Below are 17,276 nucleotides of genomic sequence, written 5' to 3'. Positions count from 1 at the left end.
AGCAACAGCTGAATATCGGGTTGACGTACAATAAAGGGGGGATGAAAGGTTAAACAGCGGATTCGGCCTGCGGTGATACAAAGAGCGAAACAGAAAACAAACAACGCAGCACTAATGAAAAAAACAGCAGGGGGGAAGAAACCAAATCCCCTTGCTCACAATCTGCGCTGAGGGGAGGGATGGATACAGGGTAGAGACGATACGTATAGTTTAGAAGCTGATATCCGTGTATAAGAGTGTTTGTGTTCTGAAGGTTGGTTTGTCTGTTTTAGTGGATGATTTTTTATTGCTTCGCCCCCTGATTCAGTAATCCAAACAAGCCCTTCTCGACCCTCAATTAGCGGGTTGGTAGTGATGTTAGATTGTGTTACTGCGCATGAGCGAGTAGACGGGGATGAGAAAAAGATGAGTTAAATAAATGGATATTGGAAATGTGTTTTCGAAGATGGATAGAAAGAAAGTAGTAATGGGTTGAGAGCGATTTTTAACGCTCCGAATGGTTGTGTTTTTGCTGTTCGCTGGGGTCGCGTTGATGAAGTGATTATTCGGGAAGACGCAGAAATTCTTGTCTTCGTACCATCGTCTGAATGAGCGAACGGGTTTCTGTAGAGAGAGAGAAAGATTAAGTGTTGTTCTCGTATCGGTGGAAGTGTTTGGGAAGGCAGAAGTGCGCTTTCACTCATTGGCCGGATATAACGGACGCGGGAAATGGCGAACGAAGGCCGATCCGGATGCGAGTGATTGGAAGAAATCGGAAAGAAAGAAAGAAAGAAAGTCTTTGTGAAGAAAAGAATGAAACTATTCGTTACACTTAATTACAGCGCTTTAGCACATCTAAAAGAACACTGGGGAGAGGGGGAGATGAGCAGAAAAAATAAAAGGGAGGGACAGAGAGCGAGAGAAGAAAAGAGAGAAAGAGAAAGAGAAAGGAAGATAGATGTATAGAGAGAAGGAGGATGAATATATATACAGTATATACAGATATACAGAGAAAAGAAAATACAGAAATACAAAGGAAGATGGATATATATACAGAGAGAGAGAGAGAGAAAGAGAAAGATGGATAAGCGAGAGATAAAGAAAAGAGCGAAAGAGAAAGAAACATGGATAGAGAGAAAAAAGAGAAGAGAGAAAGAGAAATAAAGATGGATATAAAGAGAGAGAAAAAAGAAAAGAAGAAAGGAAGATGGATATATATACAGAGAGAGAGAGAGAGAGAGAGAGAGAGAGAGAGAGAGAGATGGATATGTAGAGATATAAAGAAAAGAGAGAAAGAGAAAGAAATATGGATAGAGAGAGAAAAAAGAGAAGAGAGAAAGAGAAAGAAAGATGGATAGAGAGAGAGAGAAAAGAAAAGAAAAGAGAGAAATAGAAAGGAGGATGGATATATGTAGAGAGAGAGAAGAGAAAAGAGAGAAAGATATAGAAAGAAAGATAGATATATAGAGAGAAAGAAAGATAGATTTAGAGAGAGAAAGAGAAAGAAACATGGATATATAGAGAGAGAAAATAGAAAAGGGAAAGGAGGATGTACATATATATTTGTATATAGGGATAGAAAACAAAAGAAAGAAAGAGAAAGGAAGATGGATACATAGAGAGAGAGAAAAGAAAAGAGAGGAAGAGAAAGGAGATGGATATATATATATATAGAGAGAGAGAAGAGAAAAGAGAGATAGATATAGAAAGAAAGATAGATATATAAAGAGAAGGAAAGATAGATTTAGAGAGAGAAAGAAAAGAGAGAAATAGAAATAAAGAAAGATGGATATAGAGAGAAAGAGAGAGAGGATAAATTAATGCCAAATAAAAGGAGGGACAAAGATTTACACTGAAAGGGAAAATAAAGGAGAATATAGATAGCGAAAGAGAGCGAAATGCAGATATGGATAAAGTCAGAAAGAAAGAAAGTGACGGAAAAATGGAGAAGAGGAAGAAAGAAAGAAAGGTGAACAAAAGAAAGAACAGAGAGAAAGACAGACAGACAGATAGACAGAGGGAAAGAACGAATGAAACTCAGGAAGAGAAAAACAGAAATAAAGACTGGTAGAAAATATAGAATGAAAAAGGAGAAAAGAGAATCAAGCACTGAGAAAAAGAGAAAGAAATTAAGATGGAGAGAAAGAAGGTAGGAAACAAAGAAAATGAAATAAATATGAGGGGGAAAAGGGAAGGCGGCGAGAGAGAGAGAGAGATAACGAGAAATAAATATGGTAAGAATGAAGGGGGAACTGAGAAAGAAAGAGAAAATAAGGATAATCGCAGAAACAGAAATAAAGACCACTGGACAAAGAGAAATAAGAATAATTGTAGAAATAAAAATAAATATGCGAGAAATAAACAGAAAGAATAGAGAACAGAATGAAAAAAGATAACAGACAAAGAAAAGGGGAAAAAGAAACTGCAGAGAAAGAGAAAAAACAAAATGAAGAGAAAGGAGAGGGAAAGAAAGAGAGAGAGAGAGAAATATGGAAATAAAGAATGAGAAGGAAGAAATACAGTTAGCAAAAAGAAAGATAGAAATATAAAAGGAAAGATAGATGGAGGAATTTAAAAAATGTGAAAGAAGGAAAAACAGAGAATGAAAGAAAAAAAGAAAAAAAATACAGAAAAAATCTCTCTCTCTTTCTATATATATATATATATATATATATATATAGAGAGAGAGAGAGAGAGAGTGTTTAAAACAGTTAAAGCAGACTTCGAAGTATGAAACTGAAGTATGAGGTTACTTCACAATATCGCGATTTATTCATTCGTATCTCACGATCCATCATAATCCTCTATTCCTTAATATCCTTAAGAATATCGGTGTCCCCCTTGCATCCATCGTTTATAATCGAGCTGTACAAAAAAAAAAAAAAAAAAAAAAAAAGAAAGGAAAAGAAAAAATCTCTGGAAAGGAAGTGAAGTATCAAAATCAAAGCTTTGCGTGTTCCCCTGTAAAGGCATCCTTCCTGTACAACGAAGGAGCCCTGCATGGATGATACAACGACTAACAGTTAATCTTTAATTAATCTCTTTATTCGACAGCGATTATCACTGGGTTTTAAGCTCATCTTTACTTGATTTATATGAAAACCAGTCTTTCTTTCTTTCTTTCTTTCTTTTATGATAATTTTAATAACAAAACGCATTACTAGTATTTTAATTTTCAAATGTTTTTCAATTTTCAAATGCACCCAGAAAAAAATTTGAAAAAATTTAAATTAGAGAGCAAAGACTTCTCCGGTATTTCTCTTAAAATTGGGATTACTAAATCCCCCTCTAAATTATAATCCTAATCCCTTATTACGCATATCGATGGATATTCAACCAGTTGCGCATGTGGGATTAAATCAAATCTCTCCGCATCCTCACATCTTCTCATTTATCACATTTATCCTTATCACCAAGAGCGGATTAAGCTTAATCCCAAGGTCTCGAGGGGGTTTCTACTGATCCATCAATCATGTGATTTTTTTCTTTTCAATCTCCAGTTATGTAACTTCCTACGCGTTAAAATCGATTTCGACCTCTGGTAATCATCCAGAAATCTTTTTAATAGATGGAGTTAAGATGAATTTTTCAAATCGATCAACAATATCGATTAATCTTCGTTACCGTTGACTTGTACCAAAGGGACTATTTGTTCATTCTATCTCTCTCTCTGTCTCTCCGTCTTCCTATCTGTCTCTTTGTTTCGTATCATCCGAAGAAATGTGTCTCTGGACTTGGACTTCTTTCTTTTTATACGCGTTTCTCTATTATCAAGCTAATAAATCCATCCATGCGATGTGGTTTACTCCATCAGTCATCCAACAAGAGGATCTGTGGTTGCAAATAACGCTCAATTCATTTTTGTGCGCGAGACAAAAAAATAAATTTTTATTTGGGGCCCCGCGACCTTGATGCTTCGCATAATATTTCAAGACCTTTTAGGAGATTCCACTTAAGATTTCTTGGGAGATCAAGGACAAGGGCGTTTTAATGTCATAAGAATACTGGAGCAGCCAATCTGGCATAGAGCCAAATAGAACAGATTCAATGGGGTCAAATCTTCCAATGGAAAAGCGAAAATATATTGGCGAGAAATGTGATTTTATCTATCCATCCATGGTCATTAGTCGAACTCCAGTTAAAAATATAACCAATGATGGTGACCAATAATGACTGTCGTGATTCTAGAGGGAGAATGCTTTTTCCCTTTATCGATATGGAAGGATGTGCAAGTCACATTTCAGCATCACGTGATCGGTTTCATTGATGTATTTTCTAAAGCAAAAAGTTGAAGTGGTTCTCTCTCTCTCTCTCTCTCTCTCTCTCTGAAGGATAGATGTGCGCTGAATGGTTCATAGCGGAAACATTACGAGATCATATCACGTCGTCTGCCAAAGTGAATTGCAGACGACACAAAAAGGGGTCAGTGAGTGAGGAGAAGGCTGTTAGATAGAAGGCACCTAAATATTTAAAAGGTTTTTTACCAATTGCAGTTTCTACCAGTCCTCAGACATACTCATCAATGAAGACTTTTCAAAGATGCACGCACCTGATTGTTATGTATCAATTTATCGACCGATTTATCATAATGTGATTTCTTTCTATGTTTACAACCTCGATGGGTGTTCAGGCCCTATCTACGTGTACAGATTTAGCAGAGTACTCAGTGCAAAACAGCACATTTTATGTCACTAAACCAGAAATGTCCATAAAAGATTTTCCAAATTGTCATCTATTTAAGAACAGTGCCTTACGTGTCATATCATGCTCAGGAGAGCGGAAACCTTAAAAAATAACTCAGAACAGTTGTAAAATTACTTAAGAAAGATCCAGGATCCAGTTATAGTGTCTTAATCCTTTTTGGGAATATTGTAAAGAACCAGAACTGGTTAAATTTCGTAAATAAAATAGCCTTAATCTTCAGATGGGGGAATGCTAACCTATCGCATCTACCTGTCTTCACCCTCAGAAATGTCTTTATGCCACCAGTTGCATCTCCTGGACTATCCTCGAAGCATTTGGTCCCAAATTTGCTCTCAGTTTTCTTACTACTCGCAGGATACAATCACATTCTATACAACTGCCAAAACTGTATCCATAAATTACAATGAGAGTTTGGTTACCTCTTACGCTCACCACCAGCTTTCACCGAAAACAAACAATGGAAAGTTTGGGATTGGATGATTCCTGGGTTCAGTGTCCCAAGTCCAGAGCTGTGTTCAACAGAATTAATTCGTAGGCCATTAAACGACACATCCACCTGTCACCTACGACTGAAAATTTGATTAAATACATTTCAAGATTCAATGAGTCCTGGTCAGGGGTCGCTGAATCCAAACCAACAACTCAACTCCAACATTGCTCCTATCTATTCCCTTTCCTGGAGTCTCTCTTGATGGGGACATAAATTGGGGTTGTCATGTACTGCTGAAATTGAACCAGTGGACACAGATATCTCATCATTCCACTTCCAAAAGTTCGGACTCCAACACTCTTGAAGTATTTTCCACTAATCGCCACTGAATCACCTTTACTGAAACTCATGGAAAAATTACCTTCTTGAGTTTAGCTGACAAATATGTGTGGCTCATCCCAAATCCATGCAGAAATACAAGGTGGAGTACTTTTGGGGCTGCGACTGTCATTCTCTTACCTTTCATCAGATCGGGAGAGTCCGTGCAAATGACATTAGAGTTCTACCTCTCATCAATCTACCAACAACTTTAAATGTCTACTGCTACCATAAATGAAAAGGTTGAGGCCACGAAGGTCCAGTTGGAATGAGGCATCTACACGGCATTAGTTAGGTGCACCTGATAAAATGGCCACTAAATGGTATTATGGAGATCAATCCCCATAATGGTACACTCCATACACCCACGTAAAGAATACTTTTCATTTTCAGCTCTTTTTGACAATACGCCCACGTGATCTAAAAGATTTCTTTCTAACGCAAAGAACTCAAGGACGCAGTCAGTAAGACACCCAACAACAAGAATTATTATTGGGTCCAATAGGGGCCCAAAAGAGAAGAGCGTGAATTTGTTGTTTCCTCTTCTGATAATTTAATTTATTCAATCGATATATCTTTCTTCAGCGCGCAAATCAAACGCCAAGAGGACAAAGGAACTCATCAATACACCTTTCTTCGTTCATATTCGCCTATAATTAAAGAAGAAAAGCTTTCTTGTTGGAGACTGGTCCAAATTATGATCTTTTTTTTTTGCAAACGTCACGAAGAGACTCGTCTGGAAGAAAGAAAGTATTAGCGTAAGGTGTACTGCGCGTTACTCGTTCAAAGGAAGAGCAAAGACATAGAAAAACGCTCCTTGCATTATTCATAAGCATTTTTAGTGTCATCCAATAGTGTACGTGTTTCTTTGAAGACAATCGATTGAGAGTTGTGGACTTGAGAAGTAAGAAGGTAAGTTTCTATTGTGCACAACCATTTTTCCAAAATCGATACACCAGCCAATGGTAAGAAAAGAAAGCTACTTTCTCTAGAAATGGTGAAAGAGTAAGAAAAGTATCGTTTGACTTTGTGGTACGCTCGACTTGCCTACTGCAGGGAGGACATCATCTTCATCTGTCGCCACAAATTCTTAACTTCCCTTCTGGTACACTTCATAAAAGCATCAACTCGACCACACGTCATCTACTCTAAAGCGTGGCTGGCCATTAAATTGTTAAATTAAGTTTACTGACTGTTAGAGAGAGAGAGAGAGAGAGAGAGAGAGAGAGAGAGAGATGGTAAATCAGTTATCTTTGTTTACGCTAGATGGCAGGCCAAGTGTTGGTATCATGGTAGCTGTAGTTTCAGTTTTTGTGTTCATGAAATAAGTGATTGGAACAAAAATAGAATCAAGAGAAAGATCAATTAGAGAAATGGTTGTACCTATCTCAGAAGAAAACAAGAGAGAGAGAGAGAGAGAGAGAGAGGCAAAAAGGAAAGGAATATATATATATATATATATATATATATATATATATATATAAGAAAGAAAGAAATACAGAAAGAATGACAGAGAGACAAAGAGAAAACGGAAAATATAAACAGACAGAAAGGAAGAAAGACGGAAAACGAAAACAGGCAAGAGGAAATAAAGGGAGAAAGACGGAAAACAGGCAAAAAGGAAGAAAGGGAGAAAGTGGGGAAAAAAGGCAAAAAGAAAGAAAGGGAGAAAGAGGGAAAGGTAAACAGGCAAAAAGGAAGAAAGGGAGAAAGAGGGAAAGGAAAACAGGCAAAAAGGAAGAAAGGGAGAAAGACGGAAAAAAGGCAAGAAGAAAGAAAGGGAGAAAGTGGGGAAAAAAGGCAAAAAGAAAGAAAGGGAGAAAGAGGGAAAGGTAAACAGGCAAAAAGGAAGAAAGGGAGAAAGAGGGAAAGGAAAACAGGCAAAAAGGAAGAAAGGGAGAAAGACGGAAAAAAGGCAAGAAGAAAGAAAGGGAGAAAGACGGGAAAGGAAAAAAAGGCAAGAAGAAAGAAAGGGAAAGGAAAACAGGCAAAAAGGAAGAAAGGGAGAAAGAGGGAAAGGAAAACAGGCAAAAAGGAAGAAAGGGAGAAAGATAGAAAATCAAACAGACAAGAGGAAAGAAAGGGAGAAAGAGGGAAGCGAAAACAGGCAAAAGGAAAGAAAGACAGAAAAATGGAAAATCAAACAGGCAAGAGGAAAGAAAGGGAGAAACAGGGGAAAGGAAAACAGACAAGAAGAAAGAAAGACGGAAACAGGCAAAAAGAAAGAAAGGGAGAAAGAGGGAAAAGGAAAAAGACAAAGATTGCGAGAAAGAGAAAAATTCGAAAACCAAGCGAGATAAAAATGCAAAAAAGGGAAAGCGAGAAAGAGAGAAAGGCTAAAAGATTGATAGAGTTGATAGGGAAAAGGAGAAAAAGGCTGAAATTTTTTGTGTTAGGAAGAGAGAAAGAACGATTGAGTGTACGATCGGAAGAGAAAGGTAGAGGGAGAACGATTGAGGGAGAACGATCGGAAGAGAAAGGTAGGCAGAAAAAACGAACAGGAAGAAGGGAGAAAAAAGGAGAAAGAGAAAAAGTGTGTGTGTGTGTATTCTTCACAGAAAAAAACAGGAGAAATACAAAAAGAAAGAAACAGGAGAAATGCAGAAAGTGAGAAAGGAAAAAATATTAAACGAGAGAGAAAAAGAAAGATGGAAATTCAGAAAGAATAATAGAATAGTGGAAGGAGAGAGAGAGAGAGAGAGAGAGAGAGAGAGAGAGAGAGAGAGAGAGAGAGAGAGAGAGAGAGGAACAAAGACAGATAGAAAGGATCCATTAGAAAAATGGGGATGTATGTAGAGGAGAGAAACAAATCTGAGAAGACAGACGAACAAAAAGGAAACTAAGGAGAGAAAAAGGAAAAGAAGAATGGCAAAAAGATTGCTATAAGAGAGAAAAAGAAAAAAACCTGGAAAGCAAAGCAAGAAAAAAGGCAAAGTGGGAAAGTGAGAAAGGCTGGAAGATTGAAAACAAGAGAAAGAAATATAGATTGTCAGAGAGAGAGAGAGAGAGAGAGAGGGATCGGAAGAGATAGGCAAGCATAAAGAAAGAAAGAGAGAAAATTGAGAGCGAGAGACAGAGAGAGGGAGAAATGGGGAAAGAAAGACAGACGAAAGGAATGAATGATGGGGGAAAAGGGGAAAGACAGAAAGATTGCGCGCGAGAGTGAAATCTGAAAAGAAAGACAAATATTGTGCAACGGAGAAAAAATCTGTAAAGAAACAGACAAAAAAGAGAAAGAGAGAAAGAAATGAAAAAAAAAACTATTATATTTAGGCCAACCGAATAATTAAATTCAACTGCCGTGATGTGTCTTATGTCTGTTAATTGCGTGTGTTCTGTGGTCGATTTGTCCACTTACTGGACGAAAAACCCCAGTTTCTGGGTGAAAAAACCTTGCTATCAACGCCTGAGATCAACTAACTCAGCCAAGGAGTGAAAAAAGCCCATTAAAGTTCCACGCGTCATCGACGGGATTCGAACCCGTGCCTTTTCCATCCGGTGTAGGGAGGACGGTGACGATAGCACTGTGCTACTACCCGCGCAGACTAGAAAGAAATGAAACATGTTTTTGTAAAGGGCCACTCCTTGAACCCGAGTTCATCTCCCCCTCGTATCTCTGTGAAGAACAGTACCACTGTAGAAGGGCCAAAAATGAGTAGTGTATTCTGTGTGTGGGTTCTGTTGTTCTGTTCTGGCAACTTGACTTCCCAGAAGCATCAGTCACCTGGACAGATGATTCTGGGTACTCGTCCACACCACGAGAAGGTGGGCCAGTCCCAATTGTGCTCGTGATGTCTCAATTCGAGACTCTGACCCGAAAGAAATGAAATAGAAAGAAAAAGAAATTAAATAGAATGAAATTTTGTCCATTTTTGCTCCGGACGTGCAAATATAAACGAGCCACGGCTTGGCAACTGCCATTTATAAGTCCTGACTGTGAGTGCGCGCAGTTACATCGTTTGTAAATGTGTAAAAATACGAATAATGTTTGGGCAACGAAATGTGGTATGCGAATAAAATTTAAAATAAAATAAAACTTAAACTTTCAGACGCACTTCAATCGCAGATCTTCGACTCCAATTGGTTTTTTGATGACACTGAGAAGGGTTTTTCCACCGGTAAATCCTGTGGTTTAAAGTCCTTCCGAAAATCGCCCGATAGTGCCTGATTTGATTCTCCAAAATTGAATAAAAGAAACGCAGAGAGCATCCTGAAGACAAGATTTAATCTTGCTTTCCGCAAAATTCTCTTTCGCCCATCTACTCCCCATCCACACTGAATCCTATAAGAGTGCCAACTCACTTTATGGTTATTTTTTATTACTCAAAGTGCCCGTGGCAAACCCGTTGGATCTGAATAAATCCGATTGCTTCGATGTCCGAATTTAGCTTCAATCTTATTCGTATCTTTGGTGGAATACCTCGGGGCATTGAGCTACTCCAAGTTTGGTCCAATTTCTTAACAAAATTCTTTTTGGCCATTAGGGTATTGTGTGCGTATTATAAAACGGAAGACACTCCAGAATATTAAATTTTTATTTGTTCTCAAGAACTTCCATCTACACTTTCGCGAAAATATTTAAATGCATTTCTATACTTCTAAAGAAACTTTTCAAGAAACTCCTCGCAAGATTTCGTGAGTTCTGTGATTATATGGAAGTAAAGTTATACATAGATGAATACACTGAATTTCCACTTTATTAGATACACATAAAATTTCTAAATGAAGCACTTATTGAGTAAAAGCATCAGCTGTTCGTACCATGTGACATAAAGGTTCTATCTAGATTGATATTACCAAAGAATGCCTACCCAACAGCGACCACTAGCATCAAAGAGCTGCTTTCGATGCACCAGACATTGGAAGATTCAAAGAACATTTCCTGGTCTGACGAATCCTTGAATATGAAGCAAACAGCATTAATCCATGGGCCCATCCCGCTAGGTGTCAACAATGGATGCTGGTGGCGGGTGTGTTATGATGTGGAAGTACTTTCGTGGTGCACTGTCGATCTCTTGATACGAGTGCAATGATAGTTGGGATATTACAAGTTACCCGAAAGTTTTTACCAGGCACATCTCTTCATGGCTGCATATATCCATCTGCCGATGGGTTCTTCCAACAGGGTAATGCACCATATCACAAAACTAGTTACTCATGAAGGTATTTGGATTTTAGCAAGGCATATGACTCTTTCCATCATGATAGATTATTTTATAAGCTTGAGCATGTTGGGGTTGCTGAAAAAAATTTAAGATGTATTGCTGGGTGGCTTCGGGGCAGAAAGAAGAGTTGTGATTAATGGATATTCTTCAGTTTGGTGTCAAATCAGAAGTGGGGTACCCCAAGGATCGGTTCTTGGAACACTGTTGTTTTTGATTTTCATAAACGACATCCATGATGGGACAATAGGCTTGATGTCAAAATTTGCAGACGACGTAAAGATTTGTAGGTTGGTTAAGGATCAGTACCAAGCAGCGATCCTTCAGGATGGCTTGAACAGGCTGCAAGAATGGTCAGAAAAGTGGCAGCTACGTTTTAATGCAACAAAATGCTTGGGGAACAGCAACCCCGAAAATAAATTATACACTTGATGGAGTTCAATTAACAACAGTTGAGGAAGAAAGGGATCTGGGCAATCAGAAAAGCCCATGGTGTCCTGTCGATCATTTATCGAGCAGAATCGTGTAGAGAGAGAGAGAGAGAGAGAGAGAGAGGGTAGCCATAATTCCACTGTATAAGGCAATTGTATGGCCTTATCTGGGATACTCTGTCAAACTATGGAGACAGCATCTGAAAAAAGACATCGAGCTTCTTGAAAAGGTTCAAAGAGGTGCAACTCAAATGGTGAGATTGGCAGAAGGACGACTGTAAGAAAAGAGGAAAACTCCGATTATGTGTACTACAGAGCTTGCATCCACCTCAGAGGTGACCTGATTGAGGTTTATAAGGCTCTGAGATGGATTAATAAAATGAATGAAGGTGGAATTCCAATTATCATAAACAATTCCAGAACTAGGAGCCATAATTTCAAATTACAAGGGTTGAGGTTTTGATTAAATTGTAGGAAGTTTTCTTTTATTCAGCTTGCTGAATAAAAGAAAACTTCCTACGTTGATTGCTGGAACAAGTTGCCCTCTCAGGTAGTTTGGGGCTGACAGTTTCAATAAATTCAAAGGTCATCTGGATGGTTATCTATGTAACCATCCAGTTGCAAGAACAATATCCCAAATCCCAATGCAACGTACATGTATGGGGTTGAACAACAGGCCACTCAAGAGACACCCTTTCCTCACCGCTATTCGATTTTCATTCAAGAGATGATTATGAAATCCATGGTCTACAGAATTTCTGCGTATGGTTCTGTCTTACCAATGTTCTGGACTCCATATCATTGTCATATGCACATTCTGTGGTCACTGAGTTACGACTACCCTCATCCATAATGGAACAAGCCATAACTTTCAGTATAAAACGCTGAACATCTTCCTACCCTAGATCAGTGGTAATTTGCATCTGGTTGTGCAAGTCAAAGTGATAAAGTAGAAGTTATGGGACGTAGTAAAGATATCACGGAGTTTCAAAAGGGAATGATTGTGGCAGCTCGTGCATTGTCTTGTCAGTTCCTCGCGGCCCACTGAGATTAAAGTGTACAAAGAATGGTGTCGAACGGGTCCAACCACCACCCTCCCACAGAAATGTAAAGGATCGCTCAAGGTGGGTGTTTGTGGTGAGCTAAAGATGTAGGGTGTTGTAGGGTTGCAACGGCAGGTAATTGTGCGACAGCTGACATCGCATACTGTATGGGGAACTCTTGTTGGACAATGCAGGGCTGGAAACGAGTGTGCTCGGACGAGTCCGAATACCTCATGCGACATGCCAACGGATGCCTTCGTATGTGACACAAGCAAACACGACACCATGGATCCGCCGTGCATGGTGCACCCTGTCCACGCGGGTGATGGAGGTTGCTTACATATATACCACCAACTCTTATTAGACCTTGTGGATCCTGTCATGTTGTATTTTTCTTGGATAGAAAGATCTTCCAAGACGATAATTTTTCTCATTTAGTATTTCTAGTTGAGAACCGAGTTAACCTGGAAGAGTATCATAACGATTAGTCATTGAAAGAGGGCTGACAAGGAAAAGAGTTCCATGGTAATCACTGGAACACCATTAAATTAACCACAATATCATGAATTAAGTTGGCAGAGATACTGTAATATCAATGTTAGATTCTCCAGAGAAGCTGCTAAAATTTGAGGGTTGTCATGGTATGTTGTGAATAATAAGATCATAAGGAAGCAAAGAGTCCCCTAATGGACTTCCTCTTTTTAAACCTGAAAGATGTCACCTGTTTGATTTCCTCTGATGAGAAGCCATCCACAAGATTTTTATTCAATTTAGGTTGAATGTAGGTTGAATGCCCTTCAATGTAGGTTGATTGTTTTTAGGTTCATCAGCAACTTAAGCGGTATTGTGCCTTATAAAATGTCTGTAAATTGCGAGTGTTCTGTGGTCGATTATCGCATATGCTGCTGGTGATTAGTATCATAAAGTGACATATGGTGTAATTAGGAGGCATTTAATGTCTGCCTAAAGATTCGCTCTTCTAGGTATCACCAGGGTCTGCCATACTGTGTCTACTGACGCTCTGAATATGGAAAAATGCCTGCGGATTTATTGGTAATCCGCGCGGACTTGAGGTACTGTCTAAGAAGAGGCATCTCCACAGAGATTTTAGTATTCGGTCATGCCCGAGGGGGATGGCGCTTGAGGGATGGCTGCTTGCTGTTGAGAGTTGGAGGATACATGATAAGTTAACCAATGTTTGGCAAACTAGATGGAATGACTCTAGCAAAGGTAGGGAAACCTATGCCTTATTTCCCTCCATAATGACCGTGGATTGGAAACTAAGATCCTGGATGCAATTCAACTTGAGTGCTTGCTTCCTGCTGACCGGGCATGGTTTGATATCTAGGCTAAGTCAGTTTGGTTTGATGCCTTCTGGGTTGCGATGGAGACTGGCCTTCATATCATGTTCAATTGTTCCTATTATAAAGATCTACGCAGCAAACTTGAACGGCAGACTTTTCATTTAGATTTGGATACCTTGCTGATTTGTTTGTAAGTCGAATGTCTTTTAAATGTTTCTTGACTTTTGTTAATATTTTTAAAAGAAGGGCCATGTTGCTAAATAATAGTGGAAGTATTTCTTCACAAGGTAAAGAAATGGATAGCATAACGTGTTATCCACCAGTGCCTTCGGCTGTCATTAAATTAAATTGGAAATTTTAGAAAGATTTACTCTAAATATTCGATTTTATTTATTTATATTTTAATTATTATTATGAAGTTGTTAGTATATGTATTATTTACAGTTGGACTCTCCTCAGAAATAGGTATGGATTTATTAAGTGAGGAGTAAGTAGCGTTCCAATAATTCAGTAATTGCCTGCAATCCTTGATTATTAACTCTAATTCGTTCCCTATCTATGAAACGCACTGTACCAATTGTATCTAATTTGGACCATCTGTCGAGGACATTAATGGCAGCTTCTGTGACTCCGTTTGCCTCACATGTGAGCAACTTAACCATCTGTAATTTAATATTGTAATAGCCTCATATATTTAGGAAACAGCTTGTGAATCATCTTTGTCAGATTAAATGCTCCTAATTTTGTAGAAGCAGGACTCCTGTAGCGATCCCCTGAACATCTGATCTGAAGTCTATAGTTGAGTTTTCGATTGTGTAACTGCAGCAGTACCATCTAAATTAGTTAAATTGCACGAGGTATAAGTTCATAACTACTTTTTTTCACTTTGTTCTTTAGATATTCTATATTATTCCAAAAGAATAATTTTGTATGTAATTATACTTGTGGCCCAGTTATCAAATATGGGACTTTGTTAAACAGAATTTTGAATTTTGCCTATTTTGGCAATTCTGTAGTGCAAAAATGTGGCTGAAATTAGTTTTCCTGTGAGTTGGTCGAGTCAGAGAATCTTTTAAAACCTGCCAATAGGAAGGGTCTATGAGTCCAAAAGGTGAGCTCAAAACTAGCTAAGTTCTAAGTATATTAGAAATATGCACTTAGAACTTTGAGCAATCCTCTTCATGTTTTTGTTAGGGTACCGTAACTGCCAGGACCGGTGCTAAGGGTACGCAATGAGGCACTTTCCACAGGCGTCGTCTAAAATAGGCACCCCTTGCATAATATATATACAAGGAAGCCAGTGGTTTGTATCCTATTAACTCCAAACCAATATATGCATTTCATCCAGAAGTGTATATAAATCTATTTCAGTTGGAAAATATATTTACGATTGAATTCTTAGAGTACTCACATTAGATAGTCGAAATTCTTTCCTTTAATCTTTGACATGTTCCTTTCTTTTTTCACGTGGCCAAGTTAGTCGATCTCAGATGGGAGTTGCATGTTTTCTTCCATCGGATTTTATATCCACCCATTCAGAAGACGCACACAATTTACAGACATACAGGCTATAGCCCAGAGCTTTGAAAAGCGCGTGTTTTAAATTCCCAACGCTGCAGATGCATTCTCAACTCCTCTATCTGTTCGAGAGTATCCAAAGCAAAGAATGTGTGCAATGTAGCTTGACTCCCTCTCTCTCTCTGAAGGTTAGAACCGATGATATTCATCCCAAGCATACCTTTTCTGACAACAACAACAGTAACACCAACTGAGCAAACAAATAAATGATTTTTACTTTCGTTCGTCCAATTTTATTTCGTAAACCGAACATCTGAAATCTCGGAAGAGCCCTCGTTTATGCGTTGGTTCAATCAGTAATTGCAGAATTACCCCAGGCGATTAAACCCTTCCTTCAAATTCAAAAACTGAGAGCATCCGGGACATTCCTTGGCGTGTATCAGCGACAATCAATTACCAGTATTAATTGGTACAAGTGAGTGGTGTCTCCAGAGAAAGCACGTCCTTTGTTTGAAAGAATAATTATCAGAACTCTCAAACAAATCGTTAAACTCCCTCTTCAATTGGCTGCAAAAGGTACTTGTAATGATTTTCCTCTAGGATTTGTTGTGTCCCGAATGGAAGAGGGGAGGGCGGGTGATTAATGTAGCAGATAAAAAGACATAAATTAATATTGATTAAAGAAATATTAGCGTTCATTTAATATTGGCGAGGTGGCAACAAGCGACCTTATTTGCATAACGATCTAAGTATGGTAACACATTAAGTTGATTGATGGTTTACATTCATATAAATTAAGGGCCGAGTAAGCCGCCAACCTGAGCAGGCCACAAACGCTTCTAAGCGCAACATCCAGTTGAAATTCTTCATTAGTTAAATAAGATGAATTAGAGTAACTTATTTAATCTACGTAATATCTTATTTCCCAAGGAAACAACAAGCATCACTCATCTCAGAAACCTTCTTTTCAATCAATACTTTGCATTGATAAACACTAGAAAAAACTGTTGAACTTGTCATCTTTTGTGGTCGATAAGATGTAGAATTTGCACGAGATCTCTATCCACAAGTGACTGATAAATGTGATTTACAACTTCCCAAAGCACACCAACACTGGCAAATGTCCTATAAAATCCACGGGCATCTTTCAAAGATGCTTTATGGACAACAGAGATGCTGCTAGCATCCCTTCGAGTAACATTAGTTATCCACATGAGATCCATCGGAAATTGTGAGGACTTACAGAAAACAGAGAGAAAGATATTTTTCCTTCTATTAACTAGAATGGAAACAAATTCCAAAAATAGAACACAAATATTATAAATAGAAATTAAAGACGTTCTGATCTTATGTGAATTACGAGAAAAAATTGAATTGGCCAGAGGATGTCATGACTCAGATGGGAATGACCATGGGCAATTCACGTGTGGGTCATGCGTTCATCGTTTGTATATCCTGTGTTTCCAAGGTCTATTTCCAATTGATGATGATGCCAACAGATTGTCATATTTTAAGCGATAAGGAGAGCATTGGTGAGGACTAATGATCTTAAATCCACAGGAACTGGCCATCTTTTAGATAACAATAGGACCATTATGCTAAAAATGTTGCGAGTTACGTCAGAATGTCTGCAATTCTGTCCAGGCACGATAGGAGGCACTATATGCTGAAATCCTTGTGGATTAACCGAAGAATTCAGGGAATCTTAAGGAATATCAGTAGGGGATTTTGTGTGGTGGGTCCAAGTTGATTGACGGAATCCATTTTATTTTTATAGGATTTTAGCAAGGTATTTGACGAATAAGAAGTTACTGTATAAGCTGGAACGAGTTTGGATTGCTGAGAACACTCTAAGATGGATTGCAGAATGGTTGCATGGCAGAAGGCAGAGCGCTGTGATTATTAGATATCCTTCAGATAGGTGTAACGTCAGAAGTGGAGTCTCCCAAGGATCGGTTCTTGGACCACTGTTGTTTCTGATTTTCATAAGCGACATCGACGAAGGGATAAAGGATATGATGTCAAAATTTGCAGATGACATGAAGATTGAGAGAGTGGTTAATGATCCATGGCAAGCAGTGCGCATTCAGGATGATTTGAACGGGCTTCAAAAATGATCAGAAAAGTGGCAGTTATGTTTTAATGAAGCAAAATGCAAGGTTAAGGAGAAGGAACCCTAAAATAACTAACACACTTGGAAGGGTTGAATTAAAAAGAGTAGATGGAGAAAGTGATCTGAGTGTTAGGACATGGGCAGATATGAAGTTCTCTTAGCAATTTAAACAGGCAGAGAGGAAAGCTCATTTTGCCCTATCGATGATTTATAA

Source organism: Mastigoproctus giganteus, chromosome 8, assembly GCF_048544385.1.
Source record: "Mastigoproctus giganteus isolate SK-2022 chromosome 8, ASM4854438v1, whole genome shotgun sequence".
NCBI classification, from domain to species: domain Eukaryota; kingdom Metazoa; phylum Arthropoda; class Arachnida; order Uropygi; family Thelyphonidae; genus Mastigoproctus; species Mastigoproctus giganteus.
Note: the sequence above shows the minus strand (reverse complement) of the source record.